General features: G+C 41.5%; 1 protein-coding gene across 3 annotated transcripts in view; it reads right to left on the minus strand.

Annotated features, from left to right (window-relative positions):
* SATB1 (SATB homeobox 1) overlaps positions 1-24,101 on the minus strand; it is a 110,064-nt gene that overhangs the window by 67,134 nt on the left and 18,829 nt on the right. The gene's annotated exons all lie outside the window — the stretch shown is intronic.

The raw sequence follows: 24,101 nt of genomic DNA on the forward strand, positions 1-24,101 counted from the left end.
GTAATTTTTTAGTCACTGTAAATGGGTGCTCTAGCAATTTTTCCAGCTCAGTCACCTGATTCCACTGACTTTCATTTAGCGTCAGTTGAGGGTTAGCCATGTCTACAAGAAAGGTTTTCAGTTCAACCAAGCGCTGAATCATTAAGTAAGTACTACCCCATCGTGTGGCTTGATCAATAATTGCCCCTTTTCCAGCACGTCTCTTCAAAATTGAGTCGACTTTAGGGGTTCTGGCAACAGTAGCCAATTTTCTCACCTTGCCAATCAGTGCAGCAGCATGTCCTTCTTGCAGACTGTCTCTTATAGCCAGCTGTAGCTTATGCACAACACAGCGCATGTGATGAATGAAAGAACATAATTGACACAGTTTCAACAAGATCATCTAAACTATCATGTTGCTGTTCATCTGAAGCAACTTCAGTTTGCTCCTCAGTTACAATACTGTGTTCCTCTATTTCAAACATTTCTGTGTCTGTGGACCCAGAATATTCTTCTAGCTGCTGGTCACCATCATTACTCTCATTCATTAGCTTAATAGTACTTCTCATATTTGAAGCATTGTCAGTTACGACAGAAAGAACTTGCTCTTTTTTAAGTTCATAGTCTTGCAGAACCTTTTCCACCAAGACCTGGAGAAACTCACTGGTGTGATGAGCTTTGGTGTCTTTTACTGCCAATGTCTTGGTAACTATTTTATTTTTGTCACAAACAAATCGGACATTAATGGCAATAGTTCACTCTGTGACGTGTGCAGGCATCCATTTTAAGAAACAGAAAGCATCCCTTGAGAGTTTTTTTAAGTTCTTCCTTTTGTTTAAAAGCTTCTTCGATTACTAATTTTCTAATACTCTCTCTCTCCAGAGAAACACCAAGCTTGCGGGCCATTTCCCCATTCAGACACATAAAAGCTGGTCGTGAAAATAATGAAATAGGCACACTATACTTTACAACAAGCTCTATGATCTGTTTTTTAAATGTATCTACTGTCATTGTCACAGTAACTTTGTCACTGACAAAATATCTTGCAACTGATGGCTGCAAAGTTCTCTGCTCCTTTGTTTGGCTGGAAGAGCTGGGCACTGGTTCATTGGTTTGGATGCAGTCTCTCTCATCCACTGCTTTCAGTACTTCTGGATGAAAGCGCTGTAAATGTCTCTTTAGATTAGAAGCTCTGGTAGGAGCATTTTTATCTTTGCCTGAATATGCACTCATCTTGGCTTCACAGCATTTGTTTTCGTCTGGATCATTTGTCATACACTGACAGACATAATGTTTTCTATCTTGAGTGATGGTGAAATGTTCAAATACAGCTGATTTAATGTGATGCTTCTTTGACATTCTCAGGTTTTTAATTCTGCATTCACAATCCAAATGACAATTGTTTTTCCTAAAAACAATTGTACAAAATTATTGCCAGGTCGTACAACTGATATAGTGGTCAGTAATACTGTTATTATTCCTTATGTACTCACAGTTAACTGATGCAAAGTTTGTTGAAAGGATAATACTTCTTACAGTCTTCCTCTTCTGAGTAGCAGGCAGCTGTGAGATGCTTGGAAGACGCACACCTAGTATGATCTAGTCTAGAGGACGAGCTTTACTACTAAGAATTTGCAACACATTTTCACTTTCAGTTTCATACATTGTAAGTAAGGGGGTTGGGGCAGCATGAGGTTAACCAAGTATAAGATTAGATAAGGGCAGTGGAGAACTGTGACACACAAGAAGTAAGAAATGTCTCTATCTCCAGCAGAACTGCTTATCACTGTTGTTCATAGTTTGATAGAACATATATATTTGAGTAACATTTATAAAATTCATATGAAAGTTCAATTATGAAATATTAATACATTTTTTTTTAAAGCTGGAGTCGGAGTCGGTACATTTCTACCGACTCCAACCAAAACTAACTCCGACTCCACAGCCCTGATTATAATGGCAGGTCAATTTTAGCATTCAGTGAACATAGTAAAAAAAAAAAGCAAGAAAAAAAAACCCTCAATTGTGGAATTGCATTTTTTTACAGCTTTCCAGTACATTATATAGTAAAATCAAAGGTGTAGTTCAAAAGTACAACTCCTCGGGCAAAAAAAAAGCCCTCACATGGCCATATTGACGGAAAAATAAGAAAGTTATGGCTCTGGGAAAAGGGGAGCAAAAACTTAAAACAAAAAACTAAAATGGTCCAGGGGTGAAGGAGTTAAAAGTGTTTTCATTGTGCGTGTACTTATTTCTCCCTATCATAAGCAGCAACACTCAAAGAAAACATGAATACGCCTTCACAATAGCTCAGTACAGGTTACTCCAGACTGTTGGCACACAGACAGGCTGTGGTCACTACAGAGCCATTACAAGTTGCAGTGAGCACAGTAGACATGAGTGAACATGTGGGGGGAAGTGGCAATACAGCTGAGCTTAGGAGTGTCACATCACAAACCTTTCCATCAGCTCTACTCCTCTTATGGCACTGTTGCCGCTGCTAAACTGCCCCTTCCCCCCACTGCCTGTTCATGGATTAGCACTCAAAGAAGTCAGTAATCACACATATGTGTGCTGTCTCACTGCAAATTATAATAGCTTTGCAGTGAAATCTGGCTGTTCACCATATGTCTCACACAGGAGAAACCCTGTTCTATGCTATGCTGCAGGAGTGCCGTACGAACATTGTCGCGCTGCTATTTCAGGAGAGTGACGTAACTTACGTCACGTGCAGGATGTAGCCAATGATCAGCTGCAACATTTACTATTTGATCAGAGTGTACATCAGCTCTGACAAAATACTGATGAGCTGCCGCCTGCACATGACACAAGTCACGTCAGTGCAGAGAACTGCTGGAATGGTGTCACTGCAGAAGGAAAGTGTATACTTTTACTTAGCATCCTTGATGGACGAAGTCAGTCTGGTCAATTTTTATTATTCCTACTATTATAATAAAATAAAAAATAAAAAAATTCCAAACCCTCAAAATGTACGCCAAACATTGAGGATGGAATTTGTTGATATTATTCAAGCTTGAAAGTTAATTTTTGGCCCATATATAGGATTCTAGATCTGCATTTAAATTATGCGTTAGACCCTAGAACCACACCCTTTAGCACATGTAGAGATGCAAGCACTGGCATTGCAGCCTAGTGTATGGACACAGCCTTAGGGGTACATTCATGTAATTGATTTCAGTAAAGCTGAGGAACACTGAGAAGTTCCGCAATACACTGTACAGCTTTCCTGCCCTAGGAAGAGCAAACGATAGCGGGCAGTGATTGGCGCAAAGATAAAGAATAAGGCACATGGTAGTCCTAAATGACTAGGCCGTCAAGGGTTAAATATGGTATTCCCCCGTAATCTTGTGCACATCATAGCCAACACTTTCAAAGTTCATTTCAGAGTACTTTGGAAGTGGAGGATGATGCACTAGATTGATGCCGTCGCCTGTCTGGCTTCCAGATTGTCTCGCCATTATACATAATCATTGATTGAAGCTGAATTGATCAGTCTCAAGCAACATCAAAAGCACCTAGAACAAAATAAATAAATCGCTTTCTTCCAAGAAAGCAACACTCTCTAGAATATCTGTTTAGAGACTCATAACATTAGATCCTTGGTCCAGGTGGAGGATTAATCCAAAAGCTCCACCTAACACAGTTTGGGTCAATGCCAAGTATGAAGCATACAGTTATCCGGTAGAAAGGAGCGCTGCGGTGACAGGGTAATGGTACCTTTTCCCTACCTTTAATTCAGTAATGATAGAGACGGCTGGTTTATTCCTAAATTATACTACAAAGAATTGCACGAAGCACAGTAGTAATTATGTAGTTGCACTTAAGCAGTGGATCTCATTTTAGCACGCAATTTGCACAAACTTCTTGTAAAAGCTACAGGATGGTTTATTGTACAGTGTGATTTCCAAGGATCTCCCTTTTTAAAAAAAACGCACATCGCACACAACAAAAACCTGAAGAGCGCATACTCAAATTTGCCAACCAAAAACGGCAGAAGCGCAATTACGTCCCATCTAAGTAGTAAGCTCATTTTTATCGTTAGAAAGAAGTTGAACCCACTAATACAAAATGCCAATTTCACTCATTTAACAAATCTACGTTCCAATGCCATTTACATAGCTAATTTTCTCGGGGAAAAAAAAAGTCTATATAGTTTTTCGATTTTACTTCTAATCTGCTTTAATTGTCCCTGTTGTTCATCCCCATCTGTATTATAGCTATGAATCCAGCAACTGGAATTCTTAAGGGTTCGGAAAAGTAATAATGAAATGGTTTCTTATCCGCGTTACACTTGTGAAGCTCTCCGATACGACAGTCCCTTTATTACAGCTGCTCATCTAAAGAAACAGCATGGAATAACAAAAACATACAGATATTTATTGACCTCAAAGGAAGAACAGTAAGAAACTGAGTTTTTTAATAAGAAAATGCATATGACAGAATAGGAAAAGGCGGGAGGAAGCTGAACGGGTCCTTATTTCCATGATGAAAATCTGTCCCCATACCACATAATATGGCAGAAAATGAATGGCTCGATTATGGATGAGCGGCCCCTTCAGCATGCGTTATTCCGTTAAATAGTGTGCCGCGCGCTTAAGAAAACACTTGACTACACGTCGCACAGGTTAAGTCAAACTGTTGACACGTTCCCTTTAACAAGTTTATTCATGCATCATTAGGAGTCACTTTGTCATGTAGCTTCCGATCTCTAATTCACAAGGGACGTTCCCGAGATGATGCTAATTCCTAGAAACTGCATACATTTGAAAGGAGCTGACAAGTGCAAAGGACTCCGATATTTAAGACGACACAGCGAGTGCCACCCGTGAGTGAGACATGTCAGACTCTGGTCGACAGCGTTGGTACATAAACCAGAGATGTCATCTCTACAAAAATCATGTAAGGGATACTAAAAATAGAAATTGGAAAAAGTGTGTCGTTTTTCCTTGCAGCCTCTTTTTTTTTTTTCTTTTTTTAAAAAAAAAAAAAAAAAAAATCGATCGAGATGTTACATGGATCAGCTCTGCAGTACTGCAAAGACCGTACAAAAATATCAAAACTAACATGTAGCCATCAAATACTCAATCTTAGCGGGTATCTGTCAGTAGGATCAATCCTCAAGCCATCTACATGGACATGTAGGTCATAGCAAGTTGAACAAAAGGTTACCTTAATATCGGAGATCAGATGTCTTATTCCAGAGAAATCCATGTTAACGAGCTGTTAAGATCTACAGGCAGAACATAGATCTCCCTAAGAATCTGCCTTCAGAGCTTATTTTAAATGAAAGGGAGCACTGCCAGTGTGAGACACATGGGTCAGGAGAGCAGACTGTCAGTCATTACATGCTGCCCTCTTTCATTTAAAATAATCTCTAGAGGCAGATTCTCAGTGAGATCTGTGTCCGCCCAGTAGATCTTAACAGCTCATTTACATATCAAGAACAATGTGGATTTCTCTGATATAAGAACTCGAATTGCTGATTTCTAGGGATCATTTTATTTAACTTTCTATAACCTACATGCCCATCTAGACTGCTTCGGAGGGTTGCTCCTACTAACAGATTCCCTTTTAATAAAGAACCTACAATTATTTGACCGCTCGGACTGCGGAGTCGAACACAGATTAAAAAGGAATGTCTAACGCATTTCATGTTAATCTAATTAATTGGGATCAGAGTATTGGTTGCTGGTCAATAGGACTGACTATCAATATCAGATCTAGCTTTTGCCTCTACCAGTGATCAGATTTTTGAAGCATCAGCAATGCATTGCCTAAGCACTGTAACCTCTTCATTACTTACACTCTCCATCCAGCCGTATGCTCTATATTAATAAGGGCAGTACTGGGTATACATAGTTGCAACGTTGTCTAAATCACTTCAAAAGGGACATAATACAATACCCGGCACACACCGCCACTACTAAAAAGGCCTACAAGTAAACTGAGCAAGGGCCTGCAGGAAACAAGAGCGACACAGTCACTTAAAATAGCTGATCGCTACAAGTCTGATTCCATTGATCCCGATGAGAAGCCATCAATATTCTGATCCTGCATGACCCTTCAGGTCCAAAAAAGAACAAGAATGTGTTTTTTTCAATAAGTTTTAGGTGTATATTTTAGGTTCTTCTCTAAAGACAGAGACCCACAAGGTTCAGTCCTAGGGCCCCTGCTGTTCTCTATCTACACCTTTGGCCTGGGACAGCTCATAGAATCTCATGGCTTTCAGTATCATCTTTATGCTGATGACACACAGATCTACATCTCTGGACCAGATATCACCTCCCTACTAACCAGAATCCCTCAATGTCTGTCCACTATTTCATCCTTCTTCTCCACTAGATATCTGAAACTCAACATGGACAAAACAGAATTCATCATCTTTCCCCCATCTCACGTGACCCCCCCTACGAACCTATCAATTACAGTAAATGACTGCCCACTCTCCCCAGTCCCACAAGCTCGCTGCCTCGGAGTAATCCTTGATGCTGATCTCTCCTTCAAACCACATATTCAAACCCTTTCCACTTCCTGCCGACTTCAACTCAAAAATATTTCACGCATCCGTTCATTCCTCACCCAAGAATCTGCAAAAACCCTAGTCCATGCCCTCATCATCTCTCGCCTTGACTACTGCAACCTCATGCTCTGCGGCCTCCCCTCAAACACTCTCGCACCCCTCCAATCTATTCTAAACTCTGCTGCCCGACTAATCCACCTGTCCCCCCGCTATTCCCCAGCTTCTCCCCTCTGTCAATCCCTTCACTGGCTCCCAATTGCCCAGAGACTCCATTACAAAACCCTAACCATGACATACAAAGCCATCCACAACTTGTCTCCTCCATACATCTGTGACCTCGTCTCCCGGTACTTTCCTGCACGCAACCTCCGATCCTCACAAGATCTCCTTCTCTACTCCCCTCTTATCTCCTCTTCCCACAATCGCATACAAGATTTCTCTCGCGCATCACCCCTACTCTGGAACTCTCTACCACAACATATCAGACTCTCACCTACCATCGAAACCTTCAAAAAGAGCCTGAAGACCCACCTCTTCCGACAAGCCTATAACCTGCAGTAACCACCGATCGACCAAACCGCTGCACGACCAGCTCTACCCTCGCCTACTGTATTATCACCCATCCCTTGAAGATTGTGAGCCCTCGCGGGCAGGGTCCTCTCTCCTCCTGTACCAGTTATGACTTGTATTGTTTAAGATTATTGTACTTGTTTTTATGTATACCCCCCTCACATGTAAAGCGCCATGGAATAAATGGCGCTATAACAATAAATAATAATAATAATAATAATAATAAAAGACAGGCATATGGGAAACCTTTCCTTTCTGCATTTTCTGTATGGACTGGGTTGCAGCTAGGATTTGAGTGCGCTCTTTATCAACTGCAACTTTTAGGGTACCGTTACACTAAGCGATGCACCAGCGATCCCGACAACGATATGGATCGCTGGTGCATCGCTAAGTGGTCGCTAGTGAGCTGCCACACAGGCAGATCTCACCAGCGACATAGCAGCGGTCGGGGGTCGCTACTTACCTGTCAGACGCGGCAATCCTGACGTCCTCCCGCCCGCGTCCACGCGTCGCTCGTCGGCGCCACAGGAAGCGCCCGACGAGAAATGGTCCAGGACCTTTTCGCGCGATTAGCGATAACCAGCGGGGGAGCCGGTCGCAGGTAAGTATCAGACACAGCGATATCGCTAGCGATATCGTTGCTGCATCACAAAACCAGTGACGTTACAGCGATATTGCTAGCGATCTCGCTGTGTGTAACGGGGGCTTTATGGGAGTTGATGTACATAAGAATCAAGTAATTAAAGATTATTCCAGTCTCTGGAAAGACCAGGGAAGGTTAGGAGTGAGGCAAATACAGCATTGCCTGTGTATAAAATGTCGCCATCCTGCCTTATCCAGCTTTCCAGCAGCATAATGCATATATTATTACCTCACTGACCTGTTACCAATCATGCTGTCCAAGTCTACACAGTAAAGCAGACAAAAGAGCCAAAGAAAAAACAGAAAGCGTCAGCCTATTGTGGATGCTGTAGGGGAAAATGTCTTCAAATTTTGAATACTTCAGGCTTGCATACACAAGCCTGACCTCAAGTCATAGGCATTTTGAGTATTGGATTATATTATATAACATGTGTAGGGTGCAGTTCAACCAATAAACAGTGGTAAGTTCCCTTAAAAGGTTTATGCTCCTTCCCAAGCATTTTTTGCTAATTTTTGCAAATTCTTCTGTTTAAAAAAACCTTTGAAGGAAATTGTGTGGCAGAAATAAATGAGGGGGGAAAGGGCTCAATCGGCTGGCAGCAGCAATTTGTTTTGCGTTTGCCGTCATTTCCATAAAAACTATAAACATTCAATAAGAATATTTTGGTTTTCGTCCATAATGAAACATAATGGTTCTTAAAACTGTCCTGGGGGACCACAGCGTACACCAGACTCTAGGAATAAGAAATGCATGAAGACTTGTATGCAACTTCTCAGTACACAGGAAGAAAGGACGTTAATGGCAGAATACTATGTATGAAGTAAACCAGACGAGTTTGTCATCTCCAACAGTACAAACCCTCCTTTTATTTTATATAAGTTAGTTCACCCCTTTAAGTGCTCGTTCACTACTCGGACAACTCCGTCTCAATAGGTATGTTTACCCCGAGTAAAATAACACTTCTACTCACCTCTGATTCCGGCGCCGTTCCAGCGGTGTCAGCACTCGCTCTCCTGGGTTTTGCGTCACAGTTAAGTCACGCAAGCTCTGTAGCAAATCGGCGCTGGCTTCACTCTCCCAACCTTCGGGCAACATGAGCCCCAGGAGCGTGAGCGCCAACACCACATCAGCACCAGAGGTGAGAATAAGTGTTGTTGTTTTACTTGGGGCAAACATGCTGTTTGAGGTCCTCAGAGTAGTAGACAACGTCTTTGAAGAGGAACTGTCACCAGGTCTAAGGTGTCCAGTTTTTGCGCTTATTTCAATTAAGCCTGTCGCTCCCGAATATACAGTATTGTGTTTTTCTTAAATCCACCATACGGTTACAGCAGAGGGTCTTTTCTATTTGTGATAATTTTTATGATCTTTACCATGGGGGGCATGGCTCACAGAATTCTCTGAGGGAAGGTCTTTAGGCTGCTCTGAATACTTACCCTGTGAGCAACACCTTGTTAGTAAAGACCTCAAAAAAATAGTAATAAGTAAAAACAAAAACAGCATATACAGGGGAGCATCGGGAATATAATAGGAGCAAAAATGGCCACTTTTCAACTTGAGATAGGTCCTCTTTTAACACAGAGATAACCGGGTAATTGAAGAAGCAAACAGTGCTCTGAAAGCTGCGTCTGGTGGATTATAACCGCATCTCTTCAGAAGATGAAAGAGAGAAGGGAGAAATGATGTACAGAAATCAATGGACTGGATGGAGCTGAATGGGATGTTAAGACTTAACATCGCGCCTGAAATGTAAGTACTGCTATGCTTGGTCAGGGTCTGCAGACCTAGCTCTATGGAAACCAGTTCTCACTGTAGAATGCCAGCAGATCGAAAAAGCAAGTCCGTTGCAAACTTGCTTATTGTCATTCTTTCTACCTAATTATAGCAACCTATAAACATTCCTATGAAAGGAGCTTTTCCAACTCAGTGATTTATGGTTAACTTAGGAATCTGCGTTGTTGTGCATAGGACACATGAGGTCTGTTCTAAGCAAACAGGCGAGCTTTGTGGTCTTTGTATTTTTACTTGAGTAACAAAATAATCTAATTTTGACTTGGTCAATATTGAAGAAAATAAACTTCTACCTACAATGTTCCCTTCATGCTGTAGAGAAGACGTGCGACTCCTCACACCTAAACCCTGTGTTTAGGAGATAAGACTTGGGATGCTTGGTTTAACTGCATTAACTTTTTTTCTAAAAGTTAAAGTTAAGGATTTTATATACTGTACTAAAGAATGATCACGTTAGCATATCTTTGATATTTGGACTATAATTATGAATTTACATTACACCTCCTGAGCTTCTAAGATCATACACTCTTAAATACATGATTATCGCTACGTGTCCCATTTATTATTCTTCTATGCACTGTAAAAGGGCATAAAAAAGGTAATAAAGTAAGTCCTGTATTCAGGATCACTTCTTTTAAGCTGGTCACAAGTTCCAAAACTTCTTCAATAAGCAACAACTACCAGGGCTGTGGAGTCAGAGTCAGGGAAACTGAGGAGTCGGAGGTTTGGCTTACCAACTCCACAGCCCGGATACTAATGAACGTTAAAATGGGCGCGCCATCTTGTTACACTGACAGAAACCTCTCCTAGAATGTTATTACTATAGGTGCCTCTAAGCATGGAGGTAAGAAGCCCCTCTGCTGTGACCAGGGCCGGTTTTAGACAAAGTGAGACCCTGGGCAAAAATTTAAAGTGGAGCCCCAAATGCTCACATATTGCCCCATCGCACAGAAACATATCGAGTTCAGGCTGCTAAACTAACGAGATCGACAACATTGAAAGTCGTTTGACGCTTGTTTCCCGACCTCTCTACACCGGCTGAGGAACAATGATGGACACAGAACGATAGTTAATAGATCAATCTGTCCCATACAGTATCGTGTTGGCATGTTTATAAGAAATGGGCATAGCTGAGAGTAGTCACTATTAAATTAGACTTAGGCAAAGGTGCAAAATTGTGCAGTATTAAAATATAACTTTTATTCTATTTCTCTAAAAATACCATTTTATACACATAAAAAAGTAACAAATATAAAACTGACCGGAATACCTAAAACTTGATAAATGTACTATGCCCCACTAGGTATGACCCAGTCTAACATATGGCAGCCATTAGCACAATAAGGTATATCTGTATCAGGAACTCCAGTCATAAGATAATCCTCCAGTATACTAATCAGCACGCAAAAGTAAATGTGGGGAGCAGCACAAGACAATAGATATTTGGTAGCGTTCAACAAATAAAAGAGGAACGATCTGACCCAGTATAGTCTAGTACGGTCTGGTGCCCCCTATCACAGTGGCATGGAAGGTCCATATATGTCAAACTTCTGTTCATGTCCGAATCTATTCCAAATAGATTTGAACATGGACAGAAGTTTAACATAAGCAATCCAATCACTCAATGAATAAGCAGCATTTTGCTGGTTTAGTATAATAAACCCGATAGTACAATGCACCTCATAGTCCTCCATATAGTATAATGTGCCCCATAGCCCTCCACATGGTACAATACACACCCCATAGTCCTCCATATAGTACAATGCACTCCCCATAAAATAATGCACCACATAGTCCTTGATACAGTATAATGCAGGTCCCATATAGTATAATGCATTCCCCATAGTCCTTGGTAGAGTATAATGGAGCCCCACAGTCCTGCAGTATTATGGCCACCAAGCACTTACTAATTTAAAAAAAAAAAAAAAACACAATACTTACCTCTCTATATTCCACCGCTGCTCTACGTCTCAGCAGCTCCACTGCCTGACACAGCATGGCGCGTGATGAAGTGATGTCATCATGCGCCTACCACGTCAGAGGACGAATGATAGGAGACGGATGCTAATACAGTTGAATGGGGGTGGGGGCAGGCACTGACGCCAGGACCCCCTGATTAACGGGACCCATAGTGATGTGCCGCTATTAGCAGCACGAAACTAGCTGGGGGGCCCTAGGCAAATGCCTAGTCTGCCTGCTCCTAACGCCGGCCCTGGCTGTGACCCAGAAATACCAGCTGTGCTGAGGCCAAGAGGCTGCTCACAATTCTGACAACTTTGTTTTTTTTCTAAATGCTGAGCTCCTGTTGTGACCTGCAGAAGACTTAAGCTATGTGCACACGTATGCAGTAAATTTCTCATTAAAAACAGGACTCCTTCCCAGAAAACGCGCGTTTTTTGCCGCGATTTTTTCCGCGCGTCCCCAGACACATAGAAAATAGCCAGAAATGCGGAATTTACCGCAAAATTAATGAGCATGCTGTGTTTTTTTTACCGTGAAGCGTTTTTTTCGCGGTAAAAAAACGCATCAATATGCACAAAAAGTGCAAAATGCATTAAAATGAACGGGAAGCTTCTTTTAAGCGCTTTTTTGAGCGGATTTTTTGGTAAATCCACGGGAAAAACGTGAAAAAAATGCTGTGTGTGAACGCAGCCTTACAGTAAATAGTATAGGTTATCATCAGGTCAGAGCAGCAGCTTAGCATTAGAAAAAAAAAAGTTGACAGCAGTAAAAGCAGCCTCTTAGCTTCAGCGTCATTGGCATCTCTGGGTCACAGCAGTTGGGCTTACTATTCTACATGGTCACAGGCACCTACATCGTCCTAAGACAGGTGGGCGGCCATTTCAGTGCAATACAGTAATTAGCTCCTTAGGCAAAATGAGTGTGATTTCTTAATTATAGGCATGTAGGTATGTAACATTTGTAATTTTTATTGTATTGCTGGACTTAACCTGCCCTGCTCTTTCCCGAAATATTTGCTTCTGGGGGCAGTTGAGCCACCCCCATAAACAGTAGGTCAGTAAGTGCATATTCATCTACTGTGCATGGCCACCTCTACTGTGAAAAACTCTCCAAACTTAGCACGACCTGTAGTGTCTAGTCATTACACAAATGGCCATTGGCTTTCGTGTAGAAAAAGCACAACTTGCTGAGCCATTCCCAGGATCACAGAGATCCTAGTAGGATTATTACACCTTAGGACAAAAAGAAAAGCGCAAACCGAACTTAAAGGGAATCTGTCACCCCATTTTTCGAGTATCAGCTGCCGGCACCGCCATCAGGGGCTTATCTACAGCATTCTGGCTGTGGCCGCAGCTGATACTCGAAAAATGGGGTGACAGGTTCCCTTTAAATGGGAACTGTACTTTCAAACAAACTTTGCATCAAGCAGTGTTACAGACCAATATAAGAAACTTTGTAATATAGCTAATCAGCCATTTCTTCCTCTCCATCTCCTGCCCCTTTCCTCAACTCATGTCCACCAAGACAAAAAAAAAGCTCAACTATACATGACTCAGACAAACCAGATTCAATTCAGTGAGGCATCAAATTACACCACCTGTTATACTCTATACTGAGGAACGGGGAGCAGCCGTGAGAAGCTGAGTGAAGTCAAAGGCATAGGGAGACACAGAAAGATCATGCTGAGCTTTCTTACTTGACTTTTACATCATCACAGACCTGAACTCACACCTACATAGCTATGAACTACTATACTGTATAATATCCTACATGCTGCTAAAAAGGAAAGAGCAGGAATCCATTCTTGTGCATTGGGGACATTATAGAAGTGGGTCTCCTCCCACCACATCATAGAAGTGGGTCTCCTCCTACCAGCTCGGAGTCGATACAACATTTATTAAATAGATCCTGCAGAGCGTAACACAGTTGAAAACGCAAGATATACGAGATATAAGGGCCAGGAACACTGTTATTCCTCATGCACACATAACAGCCGATACGTTACCCTTTAAGCAGTTTGCGGTGCTGTCTTGTCTACATAAATGTCATAGAAATTAAATAAAACACAAAGTTTTTCTTCGGCGTTCAAATATCTAACTCTTTTCTCTATTACTTGGCCCCACAACAGTTTGTGGATAAGAACTAAAACATAGCAGTTATACCGATATATAAGGCCAAGAACGGACATACATACAGTCCGGCTATGGGTGGCATCAGAGAAGCAACAACATCTTTTCTGTCTTAGGCCTGTTTCAGACTTCAGTTTTTTGCGTCAATTAAAATCCACCAAAATGGCGGAAAGCGGAACCGTTGCTAACTGATGTGAACGGATGCCATCGGACGTTTTTTGAGGAGGAGGAGGAGGAACAGACTTTAGGGTTAAATTTCCGGCTGAGTGAAGACTTTCGGGCATGCGCAGTGTGAAGTGTGGATCCTGCCGGCCGAAAAAACGTTACATGCTCCGTTCGGGCATGTCGGCGGACGGCAAAATTTTGACAGATCCACAAAAAAACGGATCCAACGGATGGCCATCCGTCAAGATCCGCCGGTAATGCAACTCAATGGGAAAAAAACGGATCCGCCAAACAAAATGGCAGATCGTTTTTTTTTGCAAAACGGCGGATCTTGACTGATGGACAAAAACTGAAGTGTGAAACAGGCCTTAAAAGCACACTGTTCACACCTCATGGATTTACCTATGGCAAATTTAATACATCTTTACAAGAGAATCTGTGCCAGGAGTCTCAGACTGACGGTTTTACTACAGATGTGGAGTTCATGTGCCGCAGATTCACTGAAGGATTAGCCTCATTTATTCTGTGTAAAGCCTCATTCAGATGTCTGTGATTTTTCAAAGATGCAAACACCCGGACCATTGTTCATCAGTATTTTGATCACATTTTCAGCATCGAGTCAGCTTTTACCATCCATCAGAGATTTGCGTCACAACTAGTGATGAGCAAGTATTCTCGTTGCTCGGGTTTTCCTGAGCATGCTTGGGTGGCCTACGAGTATTTTGGCGTGCTTGGAGATTTAGTTTCCATCGACGCAGCTGCATAATTTGCGGCTGCTGGACAGCCTGAATACATGTGGAGATTCCCTAACAAACGGGCATTCCTCACATGTATTCAGGCTGTCCAGCAGCCGCAAATCATGCAGCTGCGTCGTGGAAACTAAATCTCCGAGCACACCAAAATACTCAGAGGTCACCCAAGTATGCTCGGGAAAACCCGAGCAACGAGTATACTCGCTCATCACTAGTCACAATGTTAATCACGGAGAGTAAACATATTGATCACTGTCGGCATCCAGGTGTTGTCCGTGATTTTCACGGACCCATAGAGATGTGGGCAATTTTGATCCATGAGGTGGATCTAAAGTGGACATGTCTCTGGATTTTTTTTTTTTTTCAATTTTTTTTCCCCATTCAGCATGCCTAAAATAAACAGACACGTGAAAAGAAAGCTCCATAGGCTATAATGGACATGTGTTCTAATTCGCGAGAAACACAGATGGGCAAGTGACGTTACGGATGTCTGAATGAGGAGTAAAGTGTGCGAGAAGAATCAGCATGCCCGGGATCTTTAAGGCGCGTGTGAACAGGTTTACAAACACCCCTTTATTGGCTTTTAAAGACTAATGTTAACAGACGTTGAGGATTGCACATATGAGAGGGCCATTACTTCTAAGTGACAGTAGAAACATATAGGTAATAGAACCAACCGAGTAAATGCTGCATGTGAAAATAAGATCTTTGGTTGCTTGGTGTAGTATGATTAGGAGACATTTTAAGATTTGATGTGAAAATGTTGAGTAGATAAAATGGGTCCAATCCCTTTAAAGGGAATCTGTCACTTATTATTTGGCATATAAGACCTTTCCCGCCACCTGCGCACTGCAGTACTCTGCTCTGCCCTTAACAGGACAGAGCAGTACGCCTGCGCCGGAGCCAAGACGGGAAGCAAAGAAGAGGATGTCATCGCTAGAAAATGGGAGGTGCCGGATCTGGACCGCGACACCCATTGGACCTGGACTGGACCGCCCCCCGGTAAGTATAATCTAACTCGCTTTTCTTCTCTTTCAGGTTACACCAGGGGCTTATCTATAGCATTACAGAATGCTGTAGATAAGCCCCTGATGGCGGTGGCCGCATCTTATACGTCAAAAAATAGGTGACAGATTCCCTTTAACTTATAGAGCTAAGAATTCATGTAAGATAGCGATTACAAAATTTCTGGGGGGGAACAAAAGAAAAAAAAAAAAACACATAGTTTGCCAAAGTTAAAACAATTAAATGAATCCAAAAGACCTGTATTAACGTGTTCCACGTTCCAGTAGATCCTTATCTTACAAGGTTTTAGAGGGATTTGTTTGGCATCTTAGGAGAGATATACCGTACAATCAGGTCCCTGAGATGAGGTCCAGAGATGGACAGCGAAATCTGGACAAACAAAAAACCTGACTAGAACATCCTGTCAGATTGAAGCAAATGTGAACAGGTACGAGCTGCTGTGACTGCATTATATACATACCAGAGGGTGCATCACATCTGTGTGGTAATTATCCTAATGTTATAAGTATATTCTATATAGCAAGAATGTAGATTTCGTTTATGCAATATATGTATACCGTTTATTCTGGCATGTATATAACGCAGTCACAGCAGCTCGTTCCTGGGCACATTTGCTTCATTCCATTAGATTTCTTTGCAGTAAACATTTGGGGGTAACGCCTGTCCCCTTACTTGGCCGAGCCCTTCTCCCATCGGCCCAAGCCCTGGTTCAGACGAGCAGATGACAAATAGTCCAATTTTCATCTGTATAAACATCCTTATTGCATCTGTGTCCATTTTTTACATCCGTGTAATATCCGTATTTATTCATCAAGAATCTAAAATCTACATGATCAAATACAGTTTCCATATTAATATTGACAATGTAACATAGTTACAATGTATATATGAAAATAATATGCAATACAGATGATCCAAATAGGATCCAATTCTTTGGGGTGTGGACCAATACACTAGTATTGGTGACTCCAAAATACAGAGGAGAATCGTGCATGCTGTAATTTTTTTTCACATGGACACTGTCATCGAACAGCCCTCCCTATTTATTAACATTAATCAGTGTGCCGTCAGATTGTATCTCAGCAGCAAACATCCGGAAAAACTACTCATCTGAAAGAGCCCTTAGGGATGATTTTTCATATGCTTGTGGGAACCAAGCCTAAGGCCATGTCTAATTAATTCTGGATTCTATCTGCCCTTTAAATTTGTAGGTTTTTTCACCTTTCAAGAGGTCGATCTGAAATAAAGGTTAGGGTCCCACAAAAAATTATTTAAAAGTTTAAAAAAAAGGAGGCGGTCATGTTGTTGTGGCTGGTGGGCCCCATGAATTTTCCAATTGTATGTCAAGCATCTACATTTTATAAGTATATTCTGGATGTCAGTCTAGCAGTCCGATTTCTAATACTCAATTTGTGCAGATATCTTGGCGCACACTATTTGCTCCTGCACTCCCGGGTACGTGGCCGTCTGAATCCAGCCTTGTATTTAAAATGCTTTGGCGTCTCATATAAAATGTAGTTTGAAGATCTGACCGGGGACTACAGAGACAAAAGTAGTTTGGTATGGTGGCTGGCATCTTCCTAGATTTGCTGTAGTTGACTGACAGTGCGCTCTGCTGTCATATACACATGGGAGAAATGTGGTGCGGAGAGAAGTCAGCAAGGGGCCACTACTCAGGTCTCTCCCTATGGTCCCCAGGTTTTTTTTTCCTTATTGAAATAACAAAGAAAAACTGACAAACTAATGGAAACCCAACAATCCCCTTTAAAAGGTCAAGATCGGTTTGCTGAATGTGTCTAGTTTTTCAACATTATTGTGAACCTAGCCTAATGTAAAGATCATACGGATCGGTGGGGTCCGGGTTCTGAAACTGCCACCGATCAGCCAAAATACCACTATGAACTCCGTAGCTCCTGTAATAATAGTAAGTCTACAGGTCTGTACACTGCTCTGAGAGTGAGTGTATGGCCCTTGTAGACTACCACCATCACGCCCATACACAGCACTGTGCGAGCGTGGTATTTTGACAGATCGGTGGGGTTCTCAGGATCCGGACCCCCACTGAACCAAAACACTATTCAGAGCCTACATGATATAAAATGTGTTATAAAAACGACAGTAACAGATTTTCTACTTCATAAAACATGGGATCTGCAGGTTTATCCAAACAGTAGTACAATGTGTCTTAATAAAGATTTTTCAAAGCTATTTCAGCATATTCTGGTTTCTGCGTAATTCCAATAAAATTCAATTTTAGTTCTTTCTAAAACAAGTATGAATACTATAACTTTGTACAAAAAAGGGACAAAAAAAATCATAAATTACAATATTTTGCAAGCCCCAAGTTAAATGCATTCTTTGTGGGACGCCTTTATTTAGCATAATGATTTTCAGAAGACTTGGCGGTAGTAATTAGAAGCCACATTTGGACTATTAGTGGTATTTAATGTGTATTATCGTTGGTAATGATTAAAGTAACCGTGTAAAAAGAAAGATAATTCCTCTGCACATTATTTACAAGGCTATTACGGATTCATTTGGTCATGTATTAGGAATCTATGTAAAAAGGAAGCTTTTCATGACACATGACAAAAGAAATAATATATGATGTCATACATACAAAATGATGCAAATAAAAATTGGTAACGCCTAATATTAAGAAATATTATTTTGGCACATCACAATCTAAAAGTAGGTATAAAAGGCACTAGATTACTTTTCCTCCACTATAGAAATACAAGAGTCAGCCAATGAGTTACTACAGTTAGATACTAAACCCAGCTATATAGTGACGCTGCTTGGTAAATGGGTAAAGAGAATCTGTCACCTATTTTTTGGCATATAAGCTGCCAGCACCACCATCAGGGGCTTTCTACAGCATTCTGTAATGCTGTAGATTAGCCCCCAATGTAACCTGAAAGATAAGAAAAACAAGTTAGATTACATTCACCTGGGGGGGGGGGCGGTCCAGGTCCGGTCCGGGTCCGATGGGTGTCGCGGTCCGGGTCCGGCGCCTCCCATCTTCTAACGATGATGTCCTCTTATTTGCTTACATTCACGGCTCCGACGCAGGGTTACTGCTCTGCCCTGTTGAGGGCAGAGCAAGAGTACTGCAGTGCGCAGGCGCCAGACCTCTCTGACCTGCGCCGGAGCCGCGACGGGAAGCAAAGAAGAGGACGTCATTGCTAGAAGATGGGAGGCGCCGGACCACAACACCCATTGGACCCAGACCGCCCCTGGGTGAGTATAATCTAACTCATCTTTCTTATCTTTCAGGTTACATCGGGGGCTTATCTACAGCATTACAGAATGCTGTAGATAAGCCCCTGATGGCGGTGGCCGCATCTTATATGCGAAAAAAATAGGTGACAGATTCCCGTTAAAAGGTTTGGTAACTTGCCATTTACAGGTTCTCTATATTTTACTGTTAACTATATAGAAGTGTTTAAAATTTACATGTTGTAAACCACTGGCAGATGATTAGAAAAACTGGTAACTGATGGAGTGATGAATCCTGTAAGTACAATCACCCCTCGCAATTTCTCACCACAAGTCTGAGTATGGAGAGATATGTATTATGAGAGAGTCAGGTAATCAACATTTTGGAGAAATCAGCAATAAAATAATTTTTAGGCATGATCTCTAAAAATTATCATTTGAATTTTCTGACAAAGGATCTGTTCACAACTGCGCTTTGCAAATTCCATTTTAGAAGCCGAGAAATTAAATGTGTGCAGAGCCTGAATGTTCTATATAACTGATGCAAATAGCATCAGCAGGAACCCATTGACTATGATGGGGTCCATCAGGTTTTCTGTCATGGCGTCAGTCATTTTACTAGAAAAATAGTGAAGAAACAAACGCTAATGTGTCTGATCGTTTGGACTGTGCTAAATACTGAAAAGGCCTTGTGACGTGTCTTCTCTTTGCTTCCATCACAATATAAATATAGTCTGTTCAACTCTACCTGAACACATACGGGGTCCAAATCATTAAAGGGGCTTTGTCCATCTTTTGGTACAACTTTTTTTTCTACTTGCATGTATGTATTCATAGGTTAAAAAATCATTTTCACATTTGGGTTCTATTAACATTTTTGGACACTTTGGCTTTTACAAGCTGTGTCCCCGAGCCCACCACAACTGTGGTCTGTGGTCATAAATCAGACGAGAGGAGCTCAGAATAAAACAAAATGAGTTAGAAACCACCATGATAGCGGGTTAACTGATGGATACTCCATTAACGCATTTTGCGTCCAGAAATAGACAGTACAACAGAGGCTATAGGAGGCAAACGGTGCTAAACTTTTATTGAAAAGCAAGTGCAGAAATGATTTTTAGCCTCCATTCCATGTACTTAAGAAAAATAATATTCTGACCAAAAGTTGGACAATTCCTTTAACATCCGGTATCAGAAAAAAGTTAGATTAATAGAAAAAAATGTATGTACAGAGCTTATCTACTAAAGTGAAACCCTACTTGTAAGATGATGAGCTATAAATGGTTGTTATCCGATTTCTGTATATGCTTCTCCACAGTAAAAAAAAAAAACACAGGATCAGCACCAACATGGAAGATCTGGTCTTACTACCCTGCTTTGTGTCCATACCTCCCCCCTGGCACTGTCCATTCATTGCTGACTGTAGGAAGACATTGTATAGGGTAAATGGAAAGCACCTTCATTGACTCCTTCCAGGTGGAGAAGCAGAGGAATGGCAGACTAGCTATCTAAGGCATACCCATCACTAGTCTATGGCTAACCTTTTTATTTAAGAAATCAGACTGATTAGCTATATTTAGTAAAATTAGCAAACATAAAACAAGCTTCCCTCATGCCAGACTAAAGGACCTGCACTAGCAATAGTCAGGTTCGAACTTCCAGGTATTGGGATCCAGGCATGCAGAGCAGGATCTCGCAAGTCACCTTACTTTTAAATAAGCAAGATCTAGGGTTTTATCCCAAAATCTTAACCAAAACAGTCCTGCCGCATAATGTACACAGCGGCTAGCGATCATTAACTACTGTGTACATAATGGAAGCCCTCCATAACAAATATAATGGGGGTCTCATGATAACACAAACCCTCACCCCCCTTTATTGTGTATTGTATTATGAGGTATGGTATGGTTTATCTTTGGAGGTCAAAAGTTCAACTCTCAGTCAGCTGTGAATTCACGAGCAGGTTATTATTCCAGTTAAAACCAGTTTTTTGGCGGTCTTTTTGTTTAAATCTGATTGGCTAGCTTGAAAAAGTGCGGGATGATTTTGGTCCATAAATATCCCAGTTTTCGGTCAGCTGCTCATTAAACTTGTAAGCACCCGCCTGCCCTCCCTCTTTTTTCAACTTTATCTTATTGTCATAATGTTTATTAGAGGGGAAAATTGCCCAGCCTGGCTGGGTGAATTTGGTCTTACGGTTATGATATAATGGTGGTAATTAATTAAAAAGATTTAATAAGCTACTCTTAATAAGCAAACATCATGGCCTTTTCGCTATCCAACATTGATGTCCAGGTGTGTTCTTTCCGTCGGGTATGTCTGAATTGGTTTTGTGTGGAGCTGGGAGTCGGAGTCCATTTTGGTGGAGTCAGAGTCGGTGTCATGGAAACTGAGGCGTCTGAGTTGGAGTTAGAGGTTTGGCTTACCGACTCCACAGCACTGGCAGGGCAGTGGAGTCTGAGTCGCAGGCCATTTTGGTGGAGTCTTAGTCGGTGTCATGGAAATTGAGGAGTCGGAGGTCTGGCTTACCGACTCCACAGCTTAGAAGCACAAGATCTCATACTTTGCCAGCGAGGGGTCAACAGAGGATTGTGGGATCCTGCAACCCAGAAGTTTAGACCTGACTTTTGCCAGAGAGTAGGGTGGTCTATCCTGCCACTAGTGACTCTTCTGGGCATTAGTGAAATCATATGCAGACAGTAAAACAGGGCAACCACAGAGAGATGAAAGGTACGCTAAGAAAAATGTGTTCCATCATTTCTATTCCTAAGAAGTACAAGTATTTACTAAAATACATGCGTCAGAAAAACTGATTCTCATTATTACGGGGCAGCTATCATATCTGAGACTTTGGAGATCTGCTTTACTGCAGTCATATGGATCGTAAGAAACAGACTGCAAGTGTTCATTGATTTTTCCACGATTGTGTGACCTAACACAATAAAAAACAAAATGAGAATGTGTAGGAGCACATTCAGATGGAGGTCATTTCACAGACAAAACACCGCCAAAAAAGCTACGAAGTGAGCATATATCCTGTATCATGTAAATAGTAAGAGTACATGGAAATTACAAAGGGAATTTAGTTAACACTATTTCGATTAAAAAAAAGAGCAAAAGCCTTTACATACAGTAAATGACCGCAGTGCGAACGTGCTCCTACACATTGTACATATACCAACTCTATGCAGCTGGGGGAAGGAGGCGAGCTGTGACCATCACGTATTGTGAATGGTAGAACCTACAGTAGCTACGGTACATACATAGATAGTTTTTATTGAAACTACCTGCGATGGACTGCTGAGAAGTGGTGTCTACAGAACAGAGTGCATCAGCCTAATATTAGCCAGAAAAAGGAGGAGGCTCTGTTATGTTCTGGGGCTGCTTTGCAGCATCTGGCACAGGGTGTCTAGAATCTGTGCAGGGAACAATGAAATCTCAAGACTATCAAGGGATTCTAGAGAGAAATGCCCAGTGTAAGAAAGCTTAGTCGCAGGTCATGGGTCTTGCAACAGGATAAGGACCCAAAACACACAGGTAAAAACACCCAAGAATGGCTAAGAGGAAAACATTGGGCTATTCTGAAGTGGTCTTCTATGAGCACTGACCTAAATCCTATTGACATCTTTGGAAAACCTGAAACATGTCATCTGGAAAAGGCAACCTTCAAACACGCGACAACTGGAGAAGTTGAGGAGTGGGCCAAAATACCCGTCGAGAGGTGCAGAAGTCACATAGGCAGTCACAAGAATCGTTTGATTGCAGTGATTGCCTCAAAAGGTTGTGCAACAAAATATTAAGTTAAGGGTATGTGCACACAGTGCGGATTCTGCTGCGGATCCACAGCGTTTCTGCAGCTGCGGGTCCGCAGCAGATTTAGGTGCAGATTTAGGTTGCTTTCAATGGTAAACTGGAAAACGCTGTGCACATGCTGCGGACTTTTCCGCGCGGTTTTGCTGCGGTTTACAATCTGCAGCATGTCAATTCTTTTGAGCAGAAACGCTGCGGTTTCACACCTCATCCATTATGAGGTGTGAAACCGCAGGGCAAAACCGCAGGCAAATCCGCAGATAAACCGCCGGACTTTATCTGCGGATTTTACTACAAAATCCGCACCACCTAAAAACTCCGTGTGCACATACCCTAAGGGTACCATCATTTATGTCCAGGTCTATTTCATGAGTTTTAATTTTTAAAAGATTCTGTGGAAGCATGATTGAAAAGTAATGTCTGACTTTCATCTGTTCATTTTCATAGATTTGTTATTTATTATTACTTTTGCCAGATGCAAGTTATTTCTGCGACCATTGTAAATCCTATAAAACAGTGAACATTACTTCATTTAAAAATAGATCACTTTTTGAAGACACATTGCCTTTGACAACAGTTAAAAGTATGCACCTTGCATCAGTGAAAACAGGCACAACTCCCATGCACCATCTCCAAAACGATATAGCAATGTATAAAAACAGTTTGCAAAATGAAATTATCTGGAAAATGTAGGTGTCTATCTATATAGGGATTAAGCTTTCAATGACAAACACACACACATAAAAAAAGAAATACATATGATATCGCACCAAAAGCAGACCAGGCCTATTCTATACAAGTATGATTATCCCTATACAGAAACAAAGCAAATAAGTGATTCCGCAATACTATATGACACCTTATAAGCATTTATGTAGTAATATACACCAGCACTGTGGAGTCGGAGCCCATTTTGGTGGAGTCGGAGTCATGGAAATTGAGGTGTTGGAGGTTTGGCTTACCGACTCCACAGCCCTGATATACCGGACATAGTGTAAATGTACAGATAAGAGGAGAATGCCTATAACTAGAAAAAATGACAAGCGCATGACGTAGCAAATACAGAGCACAATGACGAGACAGCGGACAATGTGACTACAGAGTTCAGTGCCCCGTACACCTCCATGCAATATGCTCATGACTACAATACACATGTAAATAACAGTGAAATTCTATCGGGAAAAAAAAAAGATGATTGATTTAGACCACATACATTCAATATGCAAATATTCTCTTCCATAATAAAGAGATCAGGGATAAAAAAAATTAAAATGTCTCTATGGGTACAGACTACAAACAAGCATTGTGTCGTCTGACCCTGCCGTTATTCTTGTTTCCTTGGTTAACTGAGGTGGCCGCACACATCTGATCATGAAAGATCGTCCTCCAGAGAGATCGTTCATCCTTTAATTTTGTGTCAGTCAAACTTACAGGGCCAAACTAAGCAAGTGAAAATGGCCGATATAACCAAGAAGGTGAATGGCTGCACCTATCCTTCACAAGGAGGTGAAACTATT

This window comes from Dendrobates tinctorius, unplaced genomic scaffold (assembly GCF_039654945.1).
Source record: "Dendrobates tinctorius isolate UK_male_01 unplaced genomic scaffold, ASM3965494v1 ptg000005l, whole genome shotgun sequence".
Taxonomy (NCBI): domain Eukaryota; kingdom Metazoa; phylum Chordata; class Amphibia; order Anura; family Dendrobatidae; genus Dendrobates; species Dendrobates tinctorius.